The 24,859-nt window shown below is 34.6% G+C and overlaps 1 protein-coding gene across 1 annotated transcript in view; it reads right to left on the minus strand.

Moving 5' to 3' along the window:
* The window catches only part of Ptpmeg2 (Protein tyrosine phosphatase Meg2), a 339,596-nt gene that overhangs the window by 19,575 nt on the left and 295,162 nt on the right, over nucleotides 1-24,859 (minus strand). The window lies entirely within an intron of this gene.

The following is a 24,859-nucleotide window of genomic DNA, read 5'->3' on the forward strand; positions in this document are numbered from 1 at the left end:
TCATGTCAATAAAGATTAGTGGAAAATAGTGTGTGACAAAACACCTGTACAAATAAAAATAAGTGACATTCTATGCTAAATAATTTTTCCCAAGCGAACCCGAATTTATTCCGATGGTGGTAACAAAGTCGGTTACATGTGAATTGTACGTACAACATTTCACCGTTGCACAGTACGCCGTTAGCTTTCTATCGGAAAGAGATTACCTTAGACTATAGATACATCTAGACGCCACCCGTTGCATTGCTAAATGAAGCCGCGTGCCTTGCGTTTGGTTTGTGGGCGAGCGAGCGCGTTCGTCTACAAATGTTCGAGACCAGACCATTTCGCTAGTGCTCGCCCAAAGTGCTCGCACTAGACGCTCAGAATTAAAATACAATATTCTATTTTTTTTACGTTATATAGTATTTTTAAGCGGTCAAAATGCAACCATTAGGTAAAGATATCCATATTTTAATTTATTTTAAAGAAACACTTGGTCACTGATATTAACATATATAATAAAATACAAATAAATTATCACGAACATGTATCAACTTACCTATGAAACGTAATACCATCTTCTTGCTTATCAGCACGGCTACCACATTTTAAGAAGACACACAGAACCATCTTTTCTACTTAATTAACTAACAATATTTTCCATTGACTTTATGTTTAACACAAAAAATATCAATTTTAGCAAAACGCGCTCGCAGGTTATCAACGCTATGTGAAGCGTTTCGCCCCTATTTGATGGCGATATTTTTGGAAACTAGCTCACAGATATGTAGACCTTTTATCTTACTCTAGCGCGTGTCGCAGAGATTGTAAGGGTGCCGAATACTTTCTCACTCGCACTCATGCATCGTTTTTGTTCAGGCCTTCAGATTACCGTTTACCATACGGTATCCAATTATAAAGAATGAAAACCTAACCAAACAAATAATCCAATATATCGGCTATTTTCAAAATTTGTTCGCTGCTGGCTTCCTGTAAAGTGTAAACTGACAAGAACCGTGTTTTATTTAGACACGAATTTTATGTCAGTACTATACGAGCTAAAGTGGTTGGACGGTCTTTTGCGGCCATATATTTTCGATTATAACATTTGACGGTGATGTGTGATACGGCGAACTGCATACGTACAAGTTTCCGAACACGAATAAAGCCCGCTTCAGAAAAATACATTCAAGCCACAGAAGTTCCCTGATTCAAGCATTCATTCATCATCAGACAACGGTTCTCGAACTATTTCGATTCAAGGCGCCGTTATTGTCTACATATTTTTTCAGTACCTACGCCTTAAAAATACCGGTAAAATTAGTGGGTAGTTTGGAATGAATCTAGAAACAGACTAGTCACTTGTCTGCTTCCTTATCCACTCATTCCTCTTTTTGTCCTTTCGCGTTATGCCCCGTATGCACCTCTCCATACCACGTTGTGCTACTCTACTAAGTTTCTGGATCTCTCTTTTACTTATGGTCCATGTTTCACATGCATATGTGATCACGGGAACTCACTACATCCTCACTGACATTATTGGAGTACTTTATATGAAATATAATTTCTATTCTTTATCGTGCCATTCCCTATCGGAGGTCGGCCACCGTCAGGGTGATTTTTTCTCTATCCGTCAGCTACCCAAAACAGTTCGATGGAGCGGCTCTCGTACAAACCACGTAATAAGTTTATGATTAACTTTACATGGATAACAAGTTAGCGAATGCCGTACTTGACTGTACTGTAGTTTTTTGATTTTGATACTACCCAGAACTTCTCGGTTCTTTACCATTCGTTTGACAACATCAACCTTTTAATTAATATTAATATTATCTAAAAAACATGTCATTTTGCTTTAGATTTTTGTAAAATCGTTTTTTATTTATTAATTTAAGTGATCTTTTTGAAAGAATCGAACATCCCTAGCACATGCCGCCGATTCCATGTCATTCTTGAATCTAAACTCTAAAGAGCCAGTATCTCTCACAATTGAGGAGCAAACATTCAAAAAGTGATTTGTCACACATTTTTTGTCAATTCTGATAGTCCATATTTAAATCTATGAAAGTGAACCAGAATCAGTGTTCAAAGAACCTTTTATCCAATAAAAAAATATAATGCCTTGATTTTCATTCAAATAGTGGCCCACAAGTTTCATGCAAATCGTGTTTTGACCAAATTTCAAATCAAAAAATGAACCACTTCCGCGAATTTTGGATTTTACAAAATACCAGGTTTAAATTTTTTTCCTTAAACAGTTTTATAATAAAAAAACCATTTTGAGTACAATATGTTTTTCTTGATTATCTCAGCTCAACATCTGTGTGACAAATTACGTTTTGAATGTTTGCTCCTCAATTAGGGAATCCAATCCCGGGATTCCGGACAATTTTCGATATTATGAATCCTTCGTGATTTTTTTATCAATCACAATAAATTAGTATGTGTACAAAATGATGTAAGGGAAGTGCATGTACCTGCACATGTCATAGATAATAAATAATCATTTTTTGTTTTCATACGCAATCATATGAATATCAGAAAAATAATAAATTCTTTCATCCAGCTAAACGCCAACAACGTGCAGGCAGACACTTGTTTCTACGCCGAATATTATGAATGTTATCTTTTCTTAAATAAATGAAGAAAAACTGATTTACTTTCACATTATTATCTATATTACATCTCCATTAAACCCATGTATTTGCAAGATTGAACAATATTAACATTAAATAAATGTCTTAAATAGTATAAACTATACTAGACATTTTTGACAGATTTTATCAATGCCATTTGTATAAATAAAAAAATAATAATATTAACTATCAAAAAATACGCAAATCCCGGGACCGTCAAATTGTAATCCCGAAATCCCGGGACCAAAAATTTGGCTCGCGTTTAGATTCCCTACTCTCAAAGATGTTGCCATAGCATTAACCGCGTTAATTTTTGGCTAGTCGTAAAATAAACTTACCGCATTGAGCATATCCAAAAATGAAGTAGGCACACACAGATGATTAACATTGTATTGTTTTAATCATCATAAACCCAAGTGTTATGTGTGCCATCAAACTGCCGCGAGTTTTGTTTCTCGCACATCCGAATATGAATAACTAACAACGAATGTGATTATTCAAATGCGTCCAGCAATTAGCTCTAAATGGCGCATCTCAAGTCGGCGCGAAAGACACGGATAGGCAGCGGTGTGATCTCATCAAAAGTAATATTATCTTACAACGCCCACGAATGGGAACGAGGAATCGAAGAATTATCATTGTAAGTATATTCGGGTTCGGCGAACTCGGAAACAATTCGTTCGAGATACGATCTTGCGCTCGCGATGGTAAGTATGGGAACATTTGGATTAAAATTAAATTACAATTACGAATATTAACATGTCATCGCCGCGCGGCGGATTCGGCAGCGCTCTTGTATGCAGGTAGACGACGGACGTACTGCGCTTCTAATTGTGCTAATGAAATAAATTCACACGGCGTACAGCACAAAAAATAATAATTTATTTGCATCCACGAAATCGGATATTAATGGTTATTTTTTGATTGGTAACCATTGAAATAACTCATTAGAGAAAACGAATAACTTAACCTATCTGAGTTACATGTTAGGTACATAGTCACCGTTAACAATGATCATAATATGGATACATCAATTAGAAGACAGCCAAAGTTCTTTGGAATGCGTAAATCAACGCATCTGAGCAGTGGCGTAAAGACTAAAGAGGACCCGGCAAATAGGTGGCCATTGATAAACACTAAAATACGTATCGTCTTTTCGTATACTTTAGCACGCCGATGCATGTGATGGTTTCGTGCATTCGAGCAAAACTAAAATCTGGGAAAGGAAACTTTCTGTTACAATATTTTTGTGTGAGGACTGTGCGGGGATGAAAACATGTGTGCGGACACATTTTGGTAAGTGTGCGCGCACACACGCGCACACCTCACGGGGAACATTGTAAGTGACTAATTTGAAGTCTGCTGATATTTTGAAAGTGTTGAATGACCAAAATCGCGGTGTTAGATAACGTGCACCAGTATGCGCGATAGATAAATCAGAATAGGGATAATTAGACGATGTGATTTTTTATCGCACTTCCATTTGGGATTATCGTAATACTACCGAATTCAATACTTTGGCTGGACATAATACTGATAAAGATCTACCATCGTAAGTTGGCAGCCGGTCGAATTTGAAACTAAAATTGTCTATCGAGGATAAATTTGTTACAAATGCCATTTAATTTTACAACATGTTTCTCGAATTATGGATTGCATAATATTTGTACAGAAATCTACTACCAATAAAAAATTATAAATTACCATTTTTTTGTTAGTTATGGTATAATTCTCAATGTCATACTAGCGCCCTCGCTGAAATGCCAATTTATGATGGTAGATCTATAGCAATGCACTATTCATTTGAAATTATATCGACCACAAAAACGGTGGCAGTAATCGTTTCCATGCGGGTCTTCAGCGGTCGAAAAACAGCAGCCTTTTAGAAAATTGAAAACGACAGTTAGTTTGCAGAGACGCTGTTGAAGAGAGCCTTGTGGGTCACGCCTTATATAGTAAACTGTTGGCTAGAATAAAGGTATAATATTATTGAGAGTAAAAGAAAGATGTGAAGGTATTGAGAGAGCCGTACCATCCTACACTTGGTTGGACCACTCTGTACGTGACCTTCGCCTTTCGCGTCGATCATCAATGTCTCCACCCTCCACTGACGACAACCCTGACAATATTAATAGGGACGACGGCCTACGTTTACAAAAACGTCGTGGCTTCCGGATCTTTCAGCAAAATCCAATATCCAACGATCTGGTATCACTGGTCGCAACCAACAGTACCTACACTTAATTACGTTATCTCTTGATACGAGGTCGAGACGTCGAGGAAAGAAGTAGGAAGAACACACGGCGACAGCCAAAAAGCAAATAAGATTTTCAAATACTTTTCTATAATATAGGGAAGTACATATTATCTACTTTCCGTTGAGTCTGGAGTTGAATTAATAGATGTCTTATGGCGATAACCGTTTTGACTCCGGATCATTACACCAGTCAATTCTTGACTGGATATGGTGGCTTCGCTGGTAGGCTCTTTGAGCTTGGTCTTGTTACCCGTTCAACATCTCCAGGTGGCGGAGAAATACAGGATACAGGAAGATCTGCTTAAGTCGGTTCAACCAGCTGTTGGGCCCATCTGACCGTCCAACCTGGTCGCCTCAAAGGCCAATTTTATTCCATTTAAAAAAATTGAGGCGTCATACTGCCAACGTGAAGATCTCTTCACTCAGAATGTTCGGCAGTTTTGTATTAGCTTTAATTTGTTACTTACTACAATTTTTAATATCGCCTCTACGTGCTCATCTCTTCCGAGTGTAGGTACCTTAACTTAAAGTCATGTAAATTCAGTCAAACCACATCTGAGTGCATGGCGACCTTAGTTTTGGGTAACTGCTCCTGAGACATTCCCAGTCATAAAAAAAATATGCTTCACACCAAACATAGGGTTTCGTGTTGCGCCCAATTAAGACCGGTTGTGGTGCGAGGTGGGTGTGGTTTGGTGAGGGGTATTAACTTGAATGTATTAAAATTTTTAATGAATTTTGCAGCCAAGCCCTATATTTTGGGCAATATTCTGAGCACCGTTGTCAATTTAGTATTCTTCTTGCTAACTAGTTTGCAAAAATCGCATAAGGCGTTAAATTTAACGTTTTCTCATAAAAATGCTGGAATATGTCTGGAACAGGTTTTTTGTACATAATCTTACCAATAGATTAATCTTACATGCAATATTTATGCTATGACCAAATTTCGTACCCACATTATTTTTTAATTGTATTAAACAATAAATTTATTACATATTCGTCTATTTTAGTTATCGTTTTTACGATGTCAATAATAATTTTGAAATGCTGATTTTAAATTTGAGTAAATCTATTTAGAAAATTGTGTAGCTTAATTTCTTACCCAATTTGGCATATTTTTATGAGTGATAGTTGGCAACACTGATTATAGGATAGTCGTGATATGTACCTAGATAACAAACACACACATAAGGCAGTTGGCATTGATAACGATTAGCTATAAAGAATACTACCTCGAGCAGTGGATACAAAGTATTAGACCCGTTTCAGACGGGACACCGGTGTCGCGCTCGATATAATGTAGGAGGCCATTGTATTCGAATAAAGGGGCATTTGTATTATGTTTATGAACGCCCAGAGCTAATGACTCAACGAATAATTTCGCGTTATAAATTATAACATAAAACTGGCTGTGGTAATAAAAACAAGTGTATCGGCGGCTTGAGAATGTAGCGGCCGACGAAAAAGTGTACCAGACACGCGATGACTCATTAAACTCTAGGGCGTTCATAAACATAATACAAAGGCCTATTTATTCGAATACAAAGGCCTCCTATAGTATATCGAGCACGACACCGGTGTCCCGTCTGAAACAGGCCTTACTCGATGCGGGTGTATACATGTTTTATCTAGATAATATTATGTAAAAATATTCAATTCTGTTGATAAAAACAGTTTTATACATGCTATTCGTTGTCACGTTGCAATTTACCACAGCACTGCCGCCACGCTCACAAAATAAACGTATTTAGAGCGCATCTGTCGCGCGGGTCGGTGTCTGCAAATTGAATTTTTCACACCTGCATGAATGCATATTATCATTGTGCGAGGCAAACATAAAACAATATCACAAGACAAGGGGGACAGGTGGCAATGGTATATTTTCTATTAATACACATGAATTCAGAGACGAAAACAAAGAGTATTTACACCAAGAGAAAGTAAAAAAAAAAACACAGTTTTTGCTCCAAGATAGAAAGTATTATGTGCTGTCAAGAGTAGAGTATGTCTTAACATGTTTGCTTATAACGTTATAACATGAACAATAATTATTGTGAATATGTCGTAAGGCAATAAAAGTCACGTAAATAGTACATTCAATAAAATAACTACCAAAATTACGTAGTTTGTTTCTTTACAACGAATTATTGTTAGCAATTTTCTCAATACACTGGATGTGTGGATGTGAACACTAAGGCCCGTTTCAGGTGGGACACCGGTGCCGCGCTCGATATATATAGGAGGCCATTGTATTCGAATAAAGGAGCCTTTGTATTATGTTTATGAACGCCCCAGAGCTAATGAGTCAACGCATAATATCGCGTTATAAATTAGAGCATAAAACTGGCTGCGGTAATAAAAGCAAGTGTATCGGCGGCTTGAGAATGTAGCGGCCGACGGAAAAGTGTCCGGACACGCGTTGACTCATTAGCTCTGGGGCGTTCATAAACATAATACAAAGGCCCCTTTATTCGAATACAAAGGCCTCCTATATTATATCGAGCGCAACACCGCTGTCCCGTCTGAAACGGGCCAAAGTACACTGGAAGCGGACGGGTTGCGTAGGTGGCGCAACTGCCAAAAAGAGCGTCTTGGATCGATTATGCAAGTATCCCTTCATCGATTTTTATCCATCTAAACTAAATGTATATATATATTACAATATATGGGGCATTACAATTGAAGTCTTTAAAATTTCATATAAGATAAAAATGCATCATAATTCTATTTTACTAAGCGGTTATTCTAATGAATATAGTTTTTTCTCTGTATGTAAAATAAAGCAGATATTATTACCTATGTGCCATCATAATGTAATAAGAATTATAACCAATGTTACTGATAAGTCATATATGCGACTACAGCCACTTCCGGTTATCGACGAGATCTTGTCGGACAGTAAACAAGTATTTTTGACTTGTCTCACAGCTTTAGGTGATATTTTTTTGTAATGTCCACACCATAGAACACAACAGTTATGATAGTATTAGAATATCAAAACGAGTGAAAACAGTTCTATTATTTCTCCTACAACTAAAATCATTCAGGTGGTTCAAAATAATTATGGATCAAGTCCATCAAAATGGATCCTGAGATATTTGGACCTAAAAATAAAACTCCTTTTGTAAAATTCAGTAATGTTTTCACTGTATATACTTACCATATTTTGATAGTAAGTAGATGGATCAATTAAAATAACTAGTCAAAACATAAAGTATATTCAGGCTTTATTAATATCAGGAAATTAATGATAGCAAATACCTCTTTATACTGCTGAAGGAACTGTCAAAATGGACATGAATATGATTCACATTTAATTTGATGTCTTATATGTATTGCCATTTATTTATGCGGAAAATTGTAGAACTATGATTGTGATATTATTAACACACATAATATAGAAATCTGTTTTTATCTAGCCACTGAAACAAAAGAATCGAATTATATGAAAATTGGACTTGATCCATTATTGTGAAACAACAAGTGTAACACGGTTTATGGCAGTGGTTTCCAAACTTTATGTTAATACGCCTCCCTTTTAAAAAAATCTAATCTTCTGCCTCCCCCCACTTTATTTCATTAAATAATACAGACACCCTTTTAAATAGCCAAAAATGTACGAATACAAAAATGAAAAAATAACTTAATTATAAAAATAAACAATGTTTTACTACTTATATTAAATCATTGTTAAATCAATTTATTTTTCATGCGATGGATATGCTTGTTTATTAGCACAACGTGCTCTTTTTCTACTAAACGAGATCGATATTTGGATTTCATTTCAACTAATGCAGAAAATCCCGTTTCGCATAAATATGATGTTACGAATCAATGGACGCAGTACTTTACTTACAACTTGCATTGCTTTTCTTGACAAAGTATTATATTATTTTTCACTTCGATTCAACCAAAATTGAACTAGGGTTTTTGTTTCCATGAAATATCGCACGATAATTCTATCAATTTTTCCTTTTCAATAGTAGTTAATCCAAATTTATCATCGTTCATTGACAAATTGATTCTATCATGTGCCCCACATCCTGAATGGGCGAATGGGCCCCCAGGTTAGGATCTTTGGCGGGCCTATCTACCTATCGCTGAGGTTAAGGGCAGTGTGGTGCTTTAAAGTAGTGTTTCCTAAATAGGGGACACGATAGATAACACGGGAGTTATCATTTAAGTATAGCAATCATCATATAGGTATCACATCAAATATTTGCAACGCACAACCACATATTTAAAATATGTAATAATCCTGAAATAAAAAAGCTCCGCAGGCGACTTTTATTAAAAGTTAAATAATAATAAATAATAAAGTAAAATTAAATATTACTTTATTAAAAGCCCGGGCCCCCAAGCTTTTTATAAACTATGCATTTGCAAACTGCAAACCTGTGGCTACATTTGTGTTAAACTTTTCGCGCCTCCCAGTTTGGAAATCGCTGGTTTATGGACTATAATACAAATGAAAATGGAGTGCATAGGTTGAATTACGTTTATTTTGGGTGAGCTGGTGAGCAGCAAAACAGAGATAGGTACTAGGCATTGCAAATTCTGTGAACGGGAAAATTCATCGCAAAGCGTTGACGCTGCCGAAAGATATAATATCTAAACAGATATACTAGTAGAGGTGGATACTCAACCTTTGTATGGAGATCGACTTTCATTTCTGAATTTATAGGTGGGGTCGGATATAATATACATACCTACCGAAAATATTGTAAGAATACTAAAAAAAATCATACATAACTTTATTCTATAGTGACATATTATGCTTCTGAGATTTGGACGATAAAGGTAAAAGAAAGACATAGGATGGTACGGATGAATGAGTCAATTACCAGCGAATTCCACATACGAGACAGAATTTTCTCGGTTAGTCTAGATCGGATTCACTAATTATTTAGCCACAATGAAGGTGACAACCCGGATAAACGTGATATTTGGTCAGTAGAAGTACGGGGTGACGAGGAATAGCTTTATTCTGATGGATAGACCAAAGGGTGTCAAACGGTTGTAACGGAAAGGGTTGTATTCAAACCGTTTGAATACCGGAAGAGGTGGAGACGAAGACTGACAGGCAGCCAAATCATCCGATTCTTGGTTATACTGTTAAAAGTAATCCCGAAGAGGAGAGAGATATTCTATTTAACATAGTATCATAGGTTATCCTCAGAAAATTAGATTTTTAATTACATCATTGGACAAATTAATAAAATCTAACTGAGAAGATTCACACAATTGCGTACATACTTATTAGATTAGCACGAGTCCGAATTATGTTTGGTTAAAAATAATTGACCGTAGTAAATATTAAATTTCATGAAGCGAAATCGTGTTCGATCGACCGGTTGAGTACCCATGAACCAAGGCAAAGCCGATCGAGTGGAAGGTGTACTCACAACGTACTCAAGACAATCGAAGATAAGCCGGATTAGCTCGAGCGATAAATGGGTGCAATTAATATACACGCCCATATGATCGCGTTGTACTTTATCGGATATTATATCAATTATTGTAGAATCTGTTTTTCAAGCCATCACCATACAATATGTACTACATCAACATAGATTTCCTATACGCATCCTTCAGTATAGGGAGTCAATACAACCCTTGTCCACCTAGAGAGCATTTATTCTTTTAAAACATTTCTTTCGATTTCTTCGTGGGGTCGTTTATACATAAATTAGCAATAAGTTTGGCGTCGAGTATCGATTCGCATTCAAACGATAAACTTGGGTTACATGTAAATTATACGTAACACATTTCACCGTACCACAGTTCGCCGTGAGCTTCTATCGGAAAGGGATGACCATATACTAAACGGTCTTCAATTTTATTAGATTTAATATGAACATTAATTCAATTTTCATAGCCGATTTTGGCAAAAGTCATGAACTCAAGAATGAAAACCTAACCTAACCTAACAAATAATCCAGTAAATCGGTTATTTTCAAAATTTTTTTGCCGCTGGCTTTCTGTAAAAAGACAAGAACCGTGTTTTATAAAGACATGAATTTTATCTCAGAGGTCTTTAATATACGACCATATATTTCCGATACAACATTTCTCGGTGAAGTGTGATACGGCGAACTGCATACGTACAAATTTCCGGACATGATAAAATTGACGCTTTTGAGGTGTGGGTTACCAGAGAAATCTTAGGATATCATGGAAAGAGAGTATTCAGTATCAGTAGGCACTATGAAGATTGGGTTTGAAAATCCAAAAATCTTATCTACAGTAAAGAAACACATTATGCGACATGACAAATATGCACCGCTTGAGTTACTCATAAGAGGAACATGGAGGGTAAGAGAATTCCATACATAAGACGTATTTTTTGACTGAAGAATTTGCGTCAGTGGTTGGATCGAAGCACAGAATAAATCTTAGAGCGGCAATGAATAAGGAGGCGAAATGATAACCTACCCTCGGTTATATAACGGCACTTAAAGAAGAAGAATAATCGCCATGTTCCCACTAATCACGTTTGTCTTCAAGCTACCCCATCGCAGAAAGGATGTGATGTTTCATACGGGGCTTCACAGGAGGTCGCTTCGATGATTGATATAAGGTGCATTGGGGTAATTCCGAATATGGGTATATTCCGAAAGTTTAAAAATTCTACCAATCGAAGCGATATTTTCCTATTGACAACATTTAGTCTAGAAGCCATTTTCATTGTGATCACCTCGTAAGTCGTCGCTAGTCGCTAGTGTCAACAATGCGTGCATACCATCAAGTTTTTTCGGAGAAGTGTTTTTCGCGTCATTTTTTGCTGATTCGTAATTACCCCAACTTACATATCTCGGAATTCTGGTAAGTTGTTTGAATAAGTGATTGCTTTTACGATAGATTATCGTTTTTTACGAATTTGTGAGAGGAGCACAACGTCCTAGCTGTGTTTTTAATTTTTTTTCGGAAATACCCCTTTGGGGTTATTCCGATATATATTCATTCCGAAATAGCCCACTTAACTTTTCCATAGTAATTGGCAGTGATTCTCAATCTGTAAAGAAACTAAAATTATATCCAATTTAGATGTACATAATATACTTAATTAAATTAATATTAAAGTAAGTAAATTTAGCGTCATCCTAATAAGAAGCTATCGCACGCCTTATTATAATTTTGGGTAAGTGCGGTAACGTCAGCCTTCACTTAACAGCATAACTAGTGTATCCGACATCATGAGCGAATATAGCAATGCTGATATTATAGATTATCTTGATTTTGGAGAATTGATGGATGAATACTCTGAAGATGATTGAAAAATATACAAGGAAGAACCAAGGTCACAAAAAACAAAAGATGTAAAATATGGTGAAAGTTTAACTGACGAAAAGATACTCACCAACAACGATTCAAATTCTCTCTGTACTAAGAGTAAAGTTGTGTTGGCAAAAAAAGTAAAGGTAAAGAAAATCAAACGGATAAAACAGACAAAAAAAACGAAGAGAAAAGACACATTGAAAGAGATGAGAAAGACAACGTTGATGTTTTTATAAAAGGAAAAAATATGACAACCAGAATAGACTCAAAAGAAAAAGACAAAGATGAACAACTGCTACTAAAACTGAAAAATAAAGATATAAGTAGTATACAAAACTCAAGATAAAGACCCTGGCATGAAGGAAAATGACAAATTAAATGATTCAGTGCTTGTCAGGTATTCAATCAGAAAAAATCGAGGTACTATATTGGGTTCATAGAAGAAATAATAAAACATGAGGAAACATATTTCTCTATCAACTTCTTAAAAAACTATGAGACCACAGCAGCAGCTAACCTTTATTACGACCAAAAGAAAAGATAGTGACAACGTTCCAGAGTCATTAATAGTGAAGAGGATAGATATACAAAAAAAGTGCTGATGAAAAAGAATATTACTTATGTAATGATAAAGATAGAATTTATTTTGGCTGATTGCGTATCAAACTAATAGATCATTATTATGTATATGTGAGGCTTTCAGACCATGTCTTAAGCAATTCTGTTATATTTTTTTAACAGTGTAGCCCGCATTTTAGTTTTAAGATTGCTAGCAGGAATAAATTATAAGATTATGCCATAAAAGTAGATGAAAATGATTAAAAAGACAAGTTCCGACTTTGATTTAACATTTTTAATGTTGACTAATTTAATTGTATGGGTATGAAGAAAGTTTATTTTGCTATGTAAAAAGCAGTAAGTAAACAAAATATATCTTTATAAAAAATATTGTTCTATCAAGGTAGTCAAATAAGAATGTAGACTCAAATAAAAATTGATTTTTAAAATTATCACTTTCTTTGATTTTCTTCGTCTTTATTTTATTGATTTAAGGTGGTAGGTACTTGTGTCATATTGGGATATTTTTCTCATTATTTGTCACCGGTGGGAACAAAACTGGTAGTAACAGGGAATAAACCTGCTCTGCTCCATCCCGTTCCACAATCCCTTTAATCCTAAGTTCTTAACTGAAATGTTCAGAACCACTATCTTTTTTTGGGGTAATTCCGAACTAATAGTATCAAAAGTTAGGGATTATGGATACTATTAACAAAATTGATGATATTTTGTGTTCGGAGTAATTACTGTCGAAAAAGAAAGGTAAACCTTTGGTCAAAGTGCAATAAAATCAACTTTTGAATAATTTCGGAATTACCCCAAGATATTTCGTAATTTCCCCAATGTAAAAAAAAAATGACTCAATATTTCAAATTCTCAATTTAAAGAACCCAACTATATATTCCAGAATCTAATATATATTTATCATACATCTTTTCTTTAAGTACACAGAGGTAAAACAATAATGGCAGTAAATATAAAACACTTTGAATAATTAACCAAAATATATAACCTCTAGTCATCTCATAGAAATTCCTGTCGGAATTACCCCAATGCACCTTACTCGTACATTTATTAACAAAATGCTAATTACATTTTTCAATATCAAAATAGGCATGAAACACAAATTTATAAAATCTGACAGCAGTGGTCAAACGAAGGAACACTACATTACAATTGAATCCAAAATAATCAAATTTTATCTTAATTAACCGGTGGTAAAAAATTAGAAAGAACAAACCAACAAACATACGAGTACAAGCTGGTCGCTTCGGTGATCGATATAATATAGATATTATATTTATCTAAGTTCATCATCATCATCCGGGGTCAATCCACTGCTGGATGAAGGCCTCCCCAAGCTTTCTCCGACTCTCTCGGTCCTGTGTCGTTCGCTGCCACGTATTTCCGACGAACTTTACTAGTTCGTCAATCCAGCGGCTTTTAGGGCGACCCTGTGGCCGTTTCGTACCCCTTGGGTACCACTGGATGACGGCATTTGTCCAACGGCCGTCCTTTTATCTAAGTTAACGCAACAATAACAGTACGTAATTAGATTTTTCAACATTTAGATAACTGTATGTCAAATGAGAATGACAATTCTGACAGCAGTAAAAGTGAAACAAAATAAAATGGAATTCAAAATGTGCAAAAGCCGAACTGTATCTTCAAAATATGTGGTGAAAATTAAAAATTGGAAGGAACAAATATTATTCTGTATTTTACCATGTATTGTGGCGCATTGGATAATTACTGTAATAAAATACCATTGCTTTCTGAATATATATAGATAAAAATGTTTTATTTTACCACGTTTTTCGTAGCTCGTATTCTTGTTTGTTCGGTGGTTGTTTATCCAGTACAAATCTTGCAATCGATTTTTAAATAACTTCCCGACTAGCTAGACATTTGAAACTTTTAGAATACATCAGAACACGATGCCAATGCATTATTTTAATACTTTTAGCCATCTTTAAGCAGACTTTAATTCATTTTCAGTTAATTCTGTTTTGTATGAAAAGTTATTTCGGAAGAAATCCGTAATCCAATCCACTATTATTGGTTGCTAAGGAGGTGGTCCTAGCAACTAAATTATTAATATATACGAACGTTACTATGGAAATCAAAATGACATTTCACTATTCTATATTTGTTTGTTTGTTGCAAAATAGCAAAAAAAATGGTTTGTTGACAATAATTGCCTTATTTGTCCTAAATTATTAATAAATAGAATTGTCAATGATTTAACAGAAAATTAAAAAACGTGGTATATAAAAAGTTCTTTTTATCTTGTAATTATTTCTACGTAGATAAGATATATTTTGTATTTATGGACCATTCGCCCAATTTTGGCCAAATGGACTGAAGCCATTATAACGGAATAATAATACTCGGAAAAGCTACGAAAAAGAAATTCGCAAATCGGATTAGATATACCTTGGACTCCTTGGAGTATGGTTGACCAACAAATATAATATTAATGGAACAGAATAGTCGAGAACATTTTCAATAACTCTTACGTATCAACAATATTACTTACATTCAAAATAAAACGATGGTGAAGGATTTCAATTATTTTACAATTACATTATTCATAAAATCTCATTGGTATGGTATAAAACCACTAGTGAGTAGGGACTCCAATCCCGGGATTGGTAAACATGATCTCGAAACTTTCGGGATTGTTTTTTTTTTTTTTTTTCAATTTTTATGGAAAATAAAATAAAAACGAAAATATAATAGAAAAAATACTTTTAATAACAAATAACTACATTAGAAATAAACTGAGTGTGAATGAAGTTTGATTTATACCCATGTGTGAGTTGCCGATTCATTTTATTTTTTCACATACCTACATTAATAAAAATGAGAAAGATTGGAAAAAAACAATGCTTCGCACTTTTAACAAAGTAATTCCACCATGATCTCATAGGTTTTACAGCAGTTTCATATTTGGCTGACTAATTAGATTTATGAAGCGGAAAGGTCATACACCATGATTTGCTTTACTATTTTAAATCTCGCTAACCCATTCATCGAGTCTTTACTATCAGAAACAGCAATCCCATATTAAATTCACATTATTATACAATAAATGTCTTAAATAGTATAAATTATACTAGACTTATTTTTGACCGATTTTATCAACATTATTTGTAAATATAAAAATTTTATATTAACTATGGAAAAATTGCAAATCCCGAAATCAGAATTTTGGGTCGGGATTGGATTCTCTACTAGTGACTATACATATTACGGAACGGGACTGTGATATATGGTGGTAAGAAGGGCCCACAGAAAAAAAAAGAAAAATGATTTCGAAAAGGGGAAAACGAGGTAAATATAACATAAGGTAAATTTATGGTTTCTTTTAGGTAAATTGCAAAATTATGCAATGCTGCTGTTAGGATTTCTCAGAAATAAAACGTTAAAACATACCTAAGTTTAAACAAGATATATGTACGTTTTACAGTGACGGTAATGTAAAGTACCCATTACAACTTTCTGAAAATTTACAGTCCCGTAAAATACACGCGGTGAATATTAAACCTCTGTAATGTTTGGATTATCACTCACGTGTGGCATTGTTACGGCACTTATACTATTTATCCAGCACATAGAAAACAAAGCGAAAGCTTTTGTGCGGGAGTTTAATAAACATTATTTCATTATATATTCAGTGTTTTCGCGAATTTTGCCCGTTTAATAATATTTCCTATGTCGGATTCCACTTACAAGCAAAAAGTGCCGGCCCAAAACTTTTAGGGCGCCTAAAAATACAATGTCAATTTTGTCGCTTTTGAAGCTTCATTAAAAACGATAAAGTGTTCTATATTATGTTTTATACCAGTTGTTCCTAAACTTTATGTTACTACGCCTCCCTTTAAAAAATCTAATCTTGGCGCCTCCCCCCCATTATTTCATTAAATAATACAGACACCTTTTTAAATAGTCAACAATGTACTAATACAAAAATGGAAAAAAAATATAAGGTTTTACTACTTATATTATATATTCATATTTGAATTAATTTGTTTTTCATGCGATGAATGTGATTGTTTATTAGCATAATCAATTTCAATAGTAGTCGATCCAAATTCATCATCGTTCGTTGACAAATGGATTCTATCATGGGCCCCACACCCTGGATCTTTGGCGGGCCCACCTACCTATCGCTGAGGTTAGGGCAGTGTGGTGCTATAATGTAGTGTTTTCTAAATTATACACGGGAGTCATCATTTAAGTATAGCAATCATCATAAGTACCACATCAAATTGCAACGCACGACCACATATTTGAAATATTGAATAGCCCTGAAACAAAGCAGCGCCTCCCCAGGGAGGTGCGCCCCAGTTTGGAATTCGCTGTTTTATACAGATAAAAAAGCAAAGAGCAGGACCGGTTAAATCACAAAAAAACAATACGTTTAAAAACATTTTAATGACATCCAAAAATTCAACAACAGTTCGGTTTAATTTACCATGAATTGATTAACGATTGATGGATAGTTAGTCCTTATGACTACGGAATCTAGCGATATAATAGTTTGTTTTAAAGAGTCAAATCAAAAATATTTGAAAATACATAATTTTGAAAATATATTATAACCATTAGAAAAAATCTTTTTTGCAAAAAATAAAGACACCCAGCAGAAATCAAACCTGCATCTCACGGGTTTCGCGCCCATGCACTTATACCACTATGCTATAGGCGCCATACTTAATTGCGACAAATTTTAACTAATGGCTCTTAATACTCTCTGAAGCGTTTTCCAAATTGAGTTTAATTAGGCGATCGGCTTTTGTATTTTAAATTACTATAGTATTAATTTAATTACTAACCGACGTCACGGGTCACTCCAAGATTTTTTGTTGTAACTTACTTGAACTTACTAATAATTTTTAATTAAATATCTGTTATATAAAGAATTTTACATTCTTAAATCTTGTAAAAAAAATATTTGAAGTAAACTTGCAATTAAAAAAACCTATTTTAACTTATATTTTATCGTTGATATCTGTAGTAAATTCTCTCAAGTGTGTAGAATAGATTATTCAAATATTTTACAGTTTTGTTGAAGATAGCCTTCTTCTATATAGGTGGAACCCAAACATAATAATTATATATATATATATAAGAAAGTGAAAAAAAGGATTTCTAGTAAATGTTCACATAAACAGTAAGCAAATAAGCGGTTCGTTGAGCTTGCATAAAAAATAGCTTTTATGACAGACTGGAACATGCTGATTTTCAGGGAAACCACAAACGGCTGCATCTGACAGAAGAAGGGTTTATGCAGCAGGTTTTGCTAATATTGATTTTATTATAACCTATACTTTGTACCTTCAACACAATATAATATAAAAACTTAGGTGATTATGTACAAAGAAAGGCGTTTAAAACTATAAAGAACAATTGAAAAATAATTCTACAGTGACAACATAAGCATATACGATTCGCAGGTGGTGTATTAGTATTGTTTGCTACTAAACCATTTTCAATACTAGCAACCAATACCACTACAACTGCAGATGGATTTTGCCATACACCATCCATGGTGGCACTGTAGCATTATTTACCTATAATTAATTATTATTGGCTGTAAGATTTAGCTACATTAACATGGTTAAAACATACGAGAATCTTATCTGAATAGAATACACAGCGATTTGAATCGTGGTGCTAAAATTTGCGAATAATTTAAATAGCTAAGCGGAATTGATATTTCTATTCCGTTGCTAGATTAGCGCGCAAAGCCTTTCCGGATTAAGTGAAATGCTCACATAGTTAATATCGATTTCCGGCGTCGCGCTTTCCCTTGCATATCCTTCCCCGGGGGCGCGGCTGAGTATCCAACCCTTCACCAACGGAACGGAGGCGAGGAAAATTGCACTCGCTTGCACCCCGACGGCTTGGCGTGATGCGCCGGGATGTGGACTAATGCTCAAAGCGAACGAACCCTTGTCAGGGGTGAATTTGAGGGAAAACTTTCTCGAAAAAATATTTTTTCAAATGTTATTCATAAGTATAATGTGTCATTTTCACTTTCACCACATCAAATAACAGCCGGATTTAATCAATAACACATATTTAGGTATCTACATGATTTATGAAAACAAAGAAAATAAGTGGCATTATTAAAATGAAATTATTGTACATAACCGAACCATTTTTTTATAGAGTACTTTTTCGGTTACTTCGGCATGATTAAACTACATTTTGACGGCCCCCCCTTGGAACCATAAGTTACTAGATAGGTAACTATTCTTTGGACTATGGGCCTAGGGGTGTACAATGTAAAAATATAGGCCAATATCAGTAAGTCCGCAATAATTCGTAATCGAAAAAAGTTAAACGTTCAACACCTACTTATAACCATTTCAAAATATCCTATTATTAGATTCACTCACACCCAGGCATAATAGGTACCAATATATATATTTTTTTTTGTCCATCTCTCATCTTGTAGTCGCGCTACTTCATGGAACGGCCCAAAAGGGAAACGCTATAGAGGAAGACCCCATGCGAGATGGCAAGACGACATCATAAAGACAGCGGGCCCAAATTGGCTACAAATAGCCAAAAACAGAGTCCTGTGGGACTCTTAAGAGGAGGCCTTCACCCGAAGAGGGGTTCTTACAAACCAAACAATCTAATTACTTACATATCATTGTTTAATCTATAAACATTATCTAATAGTACTATATAAAAAATAAAAAAATCTTAATATATATATGTATTATACAAAAATAATAATAATTAATTTTATAAACTAGAAAATAAGTAGATAATACAATCATAGATAGATATATTCATTAGATATAGTCAATTAACTGTCATTTACTTTTGTTTGTAAGAAATAAAAAGGCTTTTTATAGATATTATATTATTTTTAACAGGGTGACATGCCATGGGGCTAGTGTATTTAAACAATCTTCAAAACATAAACACTCATGTAATCATTGAGAATATCGCATAATTGTATTGTAACTTCGCCAGGAATCGAACTCGGCACCGCCAGATGAGAAGTCAATGCCTTACGGATTATGATTAGACTACCGAGGAGGGGAGGAAAAAAACATCTGAACAATTTCTTACAGTAAATCGGAATACGATAATTCTGTTCATTAAAAAAATCGACGAGTCAGGGCCTGTTTGTGTTGCCGGCGGGCATCAACCACCCGTCAAGTGAGGGCATAACCCCGGGAACAAGCCTAGCAAAGCCCGCCCGATTGCTTTTACTGTGGATGTTTTTACACCAGCCGGTGGAAATGGCAAGTTAATGAGCCAAGTGAATAAAACTAAACGCGAACGTTTATTCGGTAGAGTTCCATTAAAATGAAATATGATAATATTTGTACTGGCCAAGATAGCAGGCAGGCGGAGAAGAAGTGTTCTAATATAGAAACCTCGATCATGACATCGAAGCAGCGTTGCTAACGTTTTTCTTGTCAGATCTAGCATTTTTGAATATGCATAATGCATCTGGCTTGTAAAATGGCGTATGGTGTTAAAATAGTTAAATCTAACGTTATTTGATACCAGTAGCGAAGGGTGGACGTAGACTCTTAAGATCCGCCATAAATAGTGCACATTAATCTTTGTTAGTCATACGTATTTGTTTTTATTGAACTAAGACTACAATTTACAAATGGTGTTAGTTAGTTTTTAAAAATCGTTTAAACCCTGCCTAACCAAACCACAATAGTTTTGATATACTCTGGGCGATACGACAAAACTGTCCACACTTTTTAATTAATACTTAATTGTTTTCGTTGGAATAAGAATACATATAACATAATATATTGTTGGTTCTTTTAATAAGTTCATTAAGCCCTGCCTAAACCAAACTTTAATAGATAACAAATATTATTCATAATTTATCCAAATTTATGTATGATTTAATTGCATAATTTTAGATATTTTATAGATAGACGAGTATTTTTTGACTATTATTTATTATGGCTTGGTTCGCTGGGTTTAATTTAATTTTAAAAACTTACCAACACCGTATGTAAATTGTAGTCTTATTTCGATGAAAACAAAATATACGTATGACTGACAAAGTTTAGTGTGCAGTATTTATGACTGATCTTAACAACCTACTTCCACCCTTCGCCACTGTTTGATACCACATATAGCTCAAAATTCCCATAGAACGCTAGAATATTGCACCAGATTTGCTTGAAAATTAACGTGCTGGACTTTTATATGTAAAACAGTATTGCTAACCACCGTACTATGATGTTGAATTACCTATTGCATATTATAGTATTTTGAAATTGACAATAAAATGAAAAGAAAAACAATGCCGTATGTTAATTTTACGATTTTGATCTGCTAAAAAGTTAGAGCTTCCCGACCATCGGTTGTTTGGTTCGAAATTAGTCAAATTACTGAACCAAAAAAAATCGCCGGAAGAACTAAAAGAAAAAGCTCTCGGATTTGACGCTGGAAATTCATGGATGAAAATAAACATCTGAAAGAATTAAAACGATGCGATTAATTTACAGTGGCTCTCCTTAGGATATTTTAAAATTGTAATAATATCGATAGAAACAATTACTAATAAGCATTATATTACCCATTTCCTAATGTGGCTGTAATAAAATGAATTCTATAGTTTTTAATAAGTACCTAATATAATCCATGTCAATAAATCCAGAAGAATTTCATAATATATATATACCATCATACTCATTTTTCTTACAAAAGATGAAAAAAAAAACAATTAATTACACGTGAATAGCACAGCACGATAATGGCGTATTGTGATCTAGGTATTTCCAGGCTTGCGGTATTATAAGAATAGCTTTTGTTAGTCAGTGGACCGGGGACCGGTTATGGATTTTCCGATTAATTTCATCGAAGGTCGGAGGATTTCATTAGTCCATATTCCTCCCACACGAAAAACAAAGCAGAGTAGATTGCGTATTTTTCGATGATTGAATTGTATTCTCGTTGAAATAATCAGAAACTATTGGACAAAGCTTTCACGTAATAATTAAATAATTACAAGATAAAAAGAACTTTTTATATACCTACCACGTTTTTAAATTTCCTGTTGAATCATATAAACTTAATTCTATGTATTAATAAAAACTTTTTTATTGTACTTGATAGAAATACTGAATAAATATAGAATACAGAAATGTCATTTTGATTTCCATAGTAACGCACGTATATATTAATAATTTAGTTGCTAGAACCCCAGACCTCTAGCAACCAATAATAGTTTTTACTTTTAATGGATTTCTTCCAAAATAACTTTTCATACAAAACAGAATTAACTGAAAATGAATTCAATCTTACTTAAAGATGGCTAAACGTATTAAAAGAATGCATTGGCATCATGTTCTGATATATTCTAAAAGTTTCAAATTCAAAAATTTCAATTTTCTAGTCGGGAAGTTAGTTAAAAATCGATTGCAAGATTTGTACTGGATAAACAACCACCGGACAAACAAGAATACGAGCTACGAAAAACGCGGTAAAAAATAGCGTAACTTTTTATAAGGAATGTTCACGGGCTTAGTTTAGATTTATGCGTAGAAATCGTTAAAAATCAATACATTTATTATCTATCGAGTTTATTTAGTTACACGGACTCTTACCATATAGCGGAGTACTTGGTTCCACACCAGTGGCGAGGGGTGGAGGTAGGCTGTTAAGATCCGACATAAATAGTGCATACTAAACTTTGTTGGTCATATTTGTTTTCATTGAACTAATGGTAATAGAAATTGCAGATGGTGCTGGTTAGTTTTTAAACATTAATTAAGCCCTGCCTAAACCAAACCATACCAGTTCAGGTAGGTATACTATGGGTAATCCGACATACATTTCAGTCATACTTTTTTGTTTTCGTTGAATTAAGAATACATATTAAAGAGATTACCTTATATTATACGGTCACCAAATTTATTAGATTCAATATGAACATTAATTCAATTTTCATAGGTGATTTTGGCAAAATTCATGAATTCAAGAATGAAAACCTAACCTAACCTAACAAATAATCCACTATAAGTATCGGCTATTTTCAAAATTTGTTTGCTGCTGGATTCCTGTAAAGTGTAAACTGTAAACCGACAAGAACCGTGATTTATATAGATATGAATTTTATGGAAGTACTATGCGACCCAAAGAGATTGGACGGTCTTTAATACACGGCCATATTCCGATACAACATTGCACGGCGAAGTGTGATACGGCAAACTGCATACGTATAAGTTTACGGACACGAAGCTACGGATCTTTTTAAACTTTCATACTCTCGCTTGTCACCTGCTTTATGAAAAACCGCCACTGGCTCGTAGTGAAAACACCTAAAAGAACACTAAAAGTACATTATCATCATACATATTATATTATGTATATAAGATAAAACAGCCAATATCATGCAGAGAAATGTCGCTGAAAGAGAGGCTCAGGTCGCTACTTAGCATGTCAAACGTTTTTCCACCCTTTCCTCGAATGCACCCCTAAAAGGACGCGATGTGCCAGCGATAAGATTACCTCGACGACATTCACATATAAACCAAAGACATTATTCTATCTATGCGGTGGCTAATAACATTTTGAACGTTGGTTTATGCTAAGTAGATTCTATAAAAAGCTTCATTATCTAAATCTGCCTGTTATAGAAAAATAGTGGTCCACGGACATAGGTATAATTTCTTATTTTGTTTGGAATAACAGCCATCAATACTACCCTAGAAAGTAAATATAGGTATATTATACTGGAATACACACGGGATTTTTCATTTTAGACAGGCTCATCTCACACTATACGGTTTTCACCGTACGGTAAAAAATTGAACGGTAACATTCTTTTAGCGGCGTGAAGAGAATGGCCCTTTTCACATTACACGGTGACGGTTAAAAATCGAAACGACGTTAAAAACCGGCGCCCGGACGGCCACCACCGATAACTCAGTGTTGTACGTGACCTAATGCACGCTTCCACATTAGACGGTTTTAAATCGATAACACTCAACCACAAACTGAGCTTGTGACGGAAAAAACCGTGCATAAACGGTATAGTGTGAAAAGAGCGTGAACTTGGTGTCGATTCGGACTTTTACCCATCGATTTCTTTTCCGTACGGTTAAAACCGTGTAGTGTGAAATAAGGGTTAGAGGGTATGGAAATAGGTCTGCAGGAGACTTAAAAAATAGCACTGGGCAACTTCATTATTTTTGAAGACTGAAAAAGAAATGTCATTGAAAAATTACAATGTGGATAAATAATGACAGGATTTCTTTTAAAAATATGTCAATTCGTTGATTCATTATTAAGAGATGGAGAGGGGGGAAAGGAAATATCACAATCATTAATGAAGGAATGTGAGAAAATACGTAAATAAGAAGGATTTGAACTCCCTTTTAGTCCCTCAATCGCTAGAATAGCGTAATGTCCTACAGCATAATCTATAGATCCCAGTGGCGATTAATTTAAAAAAAAACCAACCAACACCATCTATAAATTGCAGCCTTAGTTAAGTAAAAACAAATACATATGACTAACAAAGTGTAATGTGCATTATTTATGGCGGATCTTAACAGCCTACATCCACTCTTAGCTACTGGATCTAGTAAGTAGATACTCTGAGACAGAATTGACATTATGAACTCGATGGCGACATATTAATTTATATAAAGATGTTATAAATAAATTTAGGTAACGGCCTATACGTAGTCTTGGTAACATAATTAATTACCTCGATTTAATTAGGTATAAAGCCGGCCCCGCTCCACCTTGGCGAAGATTACGGCGATACTTCAAAACGCGTAGAGATACCTGCAATTTCATTTTGCTTCGTTGCGCGTGAGTAGGGCATGAATTATATGATTACATTATCTAAAAGCGGTATGAGCGCGTGGCAGCATTCGCATCAAAGGCTGCTGTGATGCACTGATTTTTGTAGGGTTTAGGCCTCCCGCTCACGAGAATACTAAAAAAAACAGACCGAAACTAAAATTACAGCCAGCATCTAGCTAATGTATTTCAATGGCAGCTCGCACACGACAAAACGTTCGCTACTAAACTGAAGAGACATGACATGCTAGTTGGTTGGTTGGTTGAACTGAACAAGCAATAACAAGACAAGACGTCAAAAGTTAAAGATGGGCGAATCGATTTTTAA

The sequence above is a fragment of the Rhyacophila brunnea genome, unplaced genomic scaffold, assembly GCF_057557595.1.
Source record: "Rhyacophila brunnea isolate RB1 unplaced genomic scaffold, BYU_Rbru_1.0 scaffold_19, whole genome shotgun sequence".
Classification (NCBI taxonomy): Eukaryota; Metazoa; Arthropoda; class Insecta; order Trichoptera; family Rhyacophilidae; genus Rhyacophila; species Rhyacophila brunnea.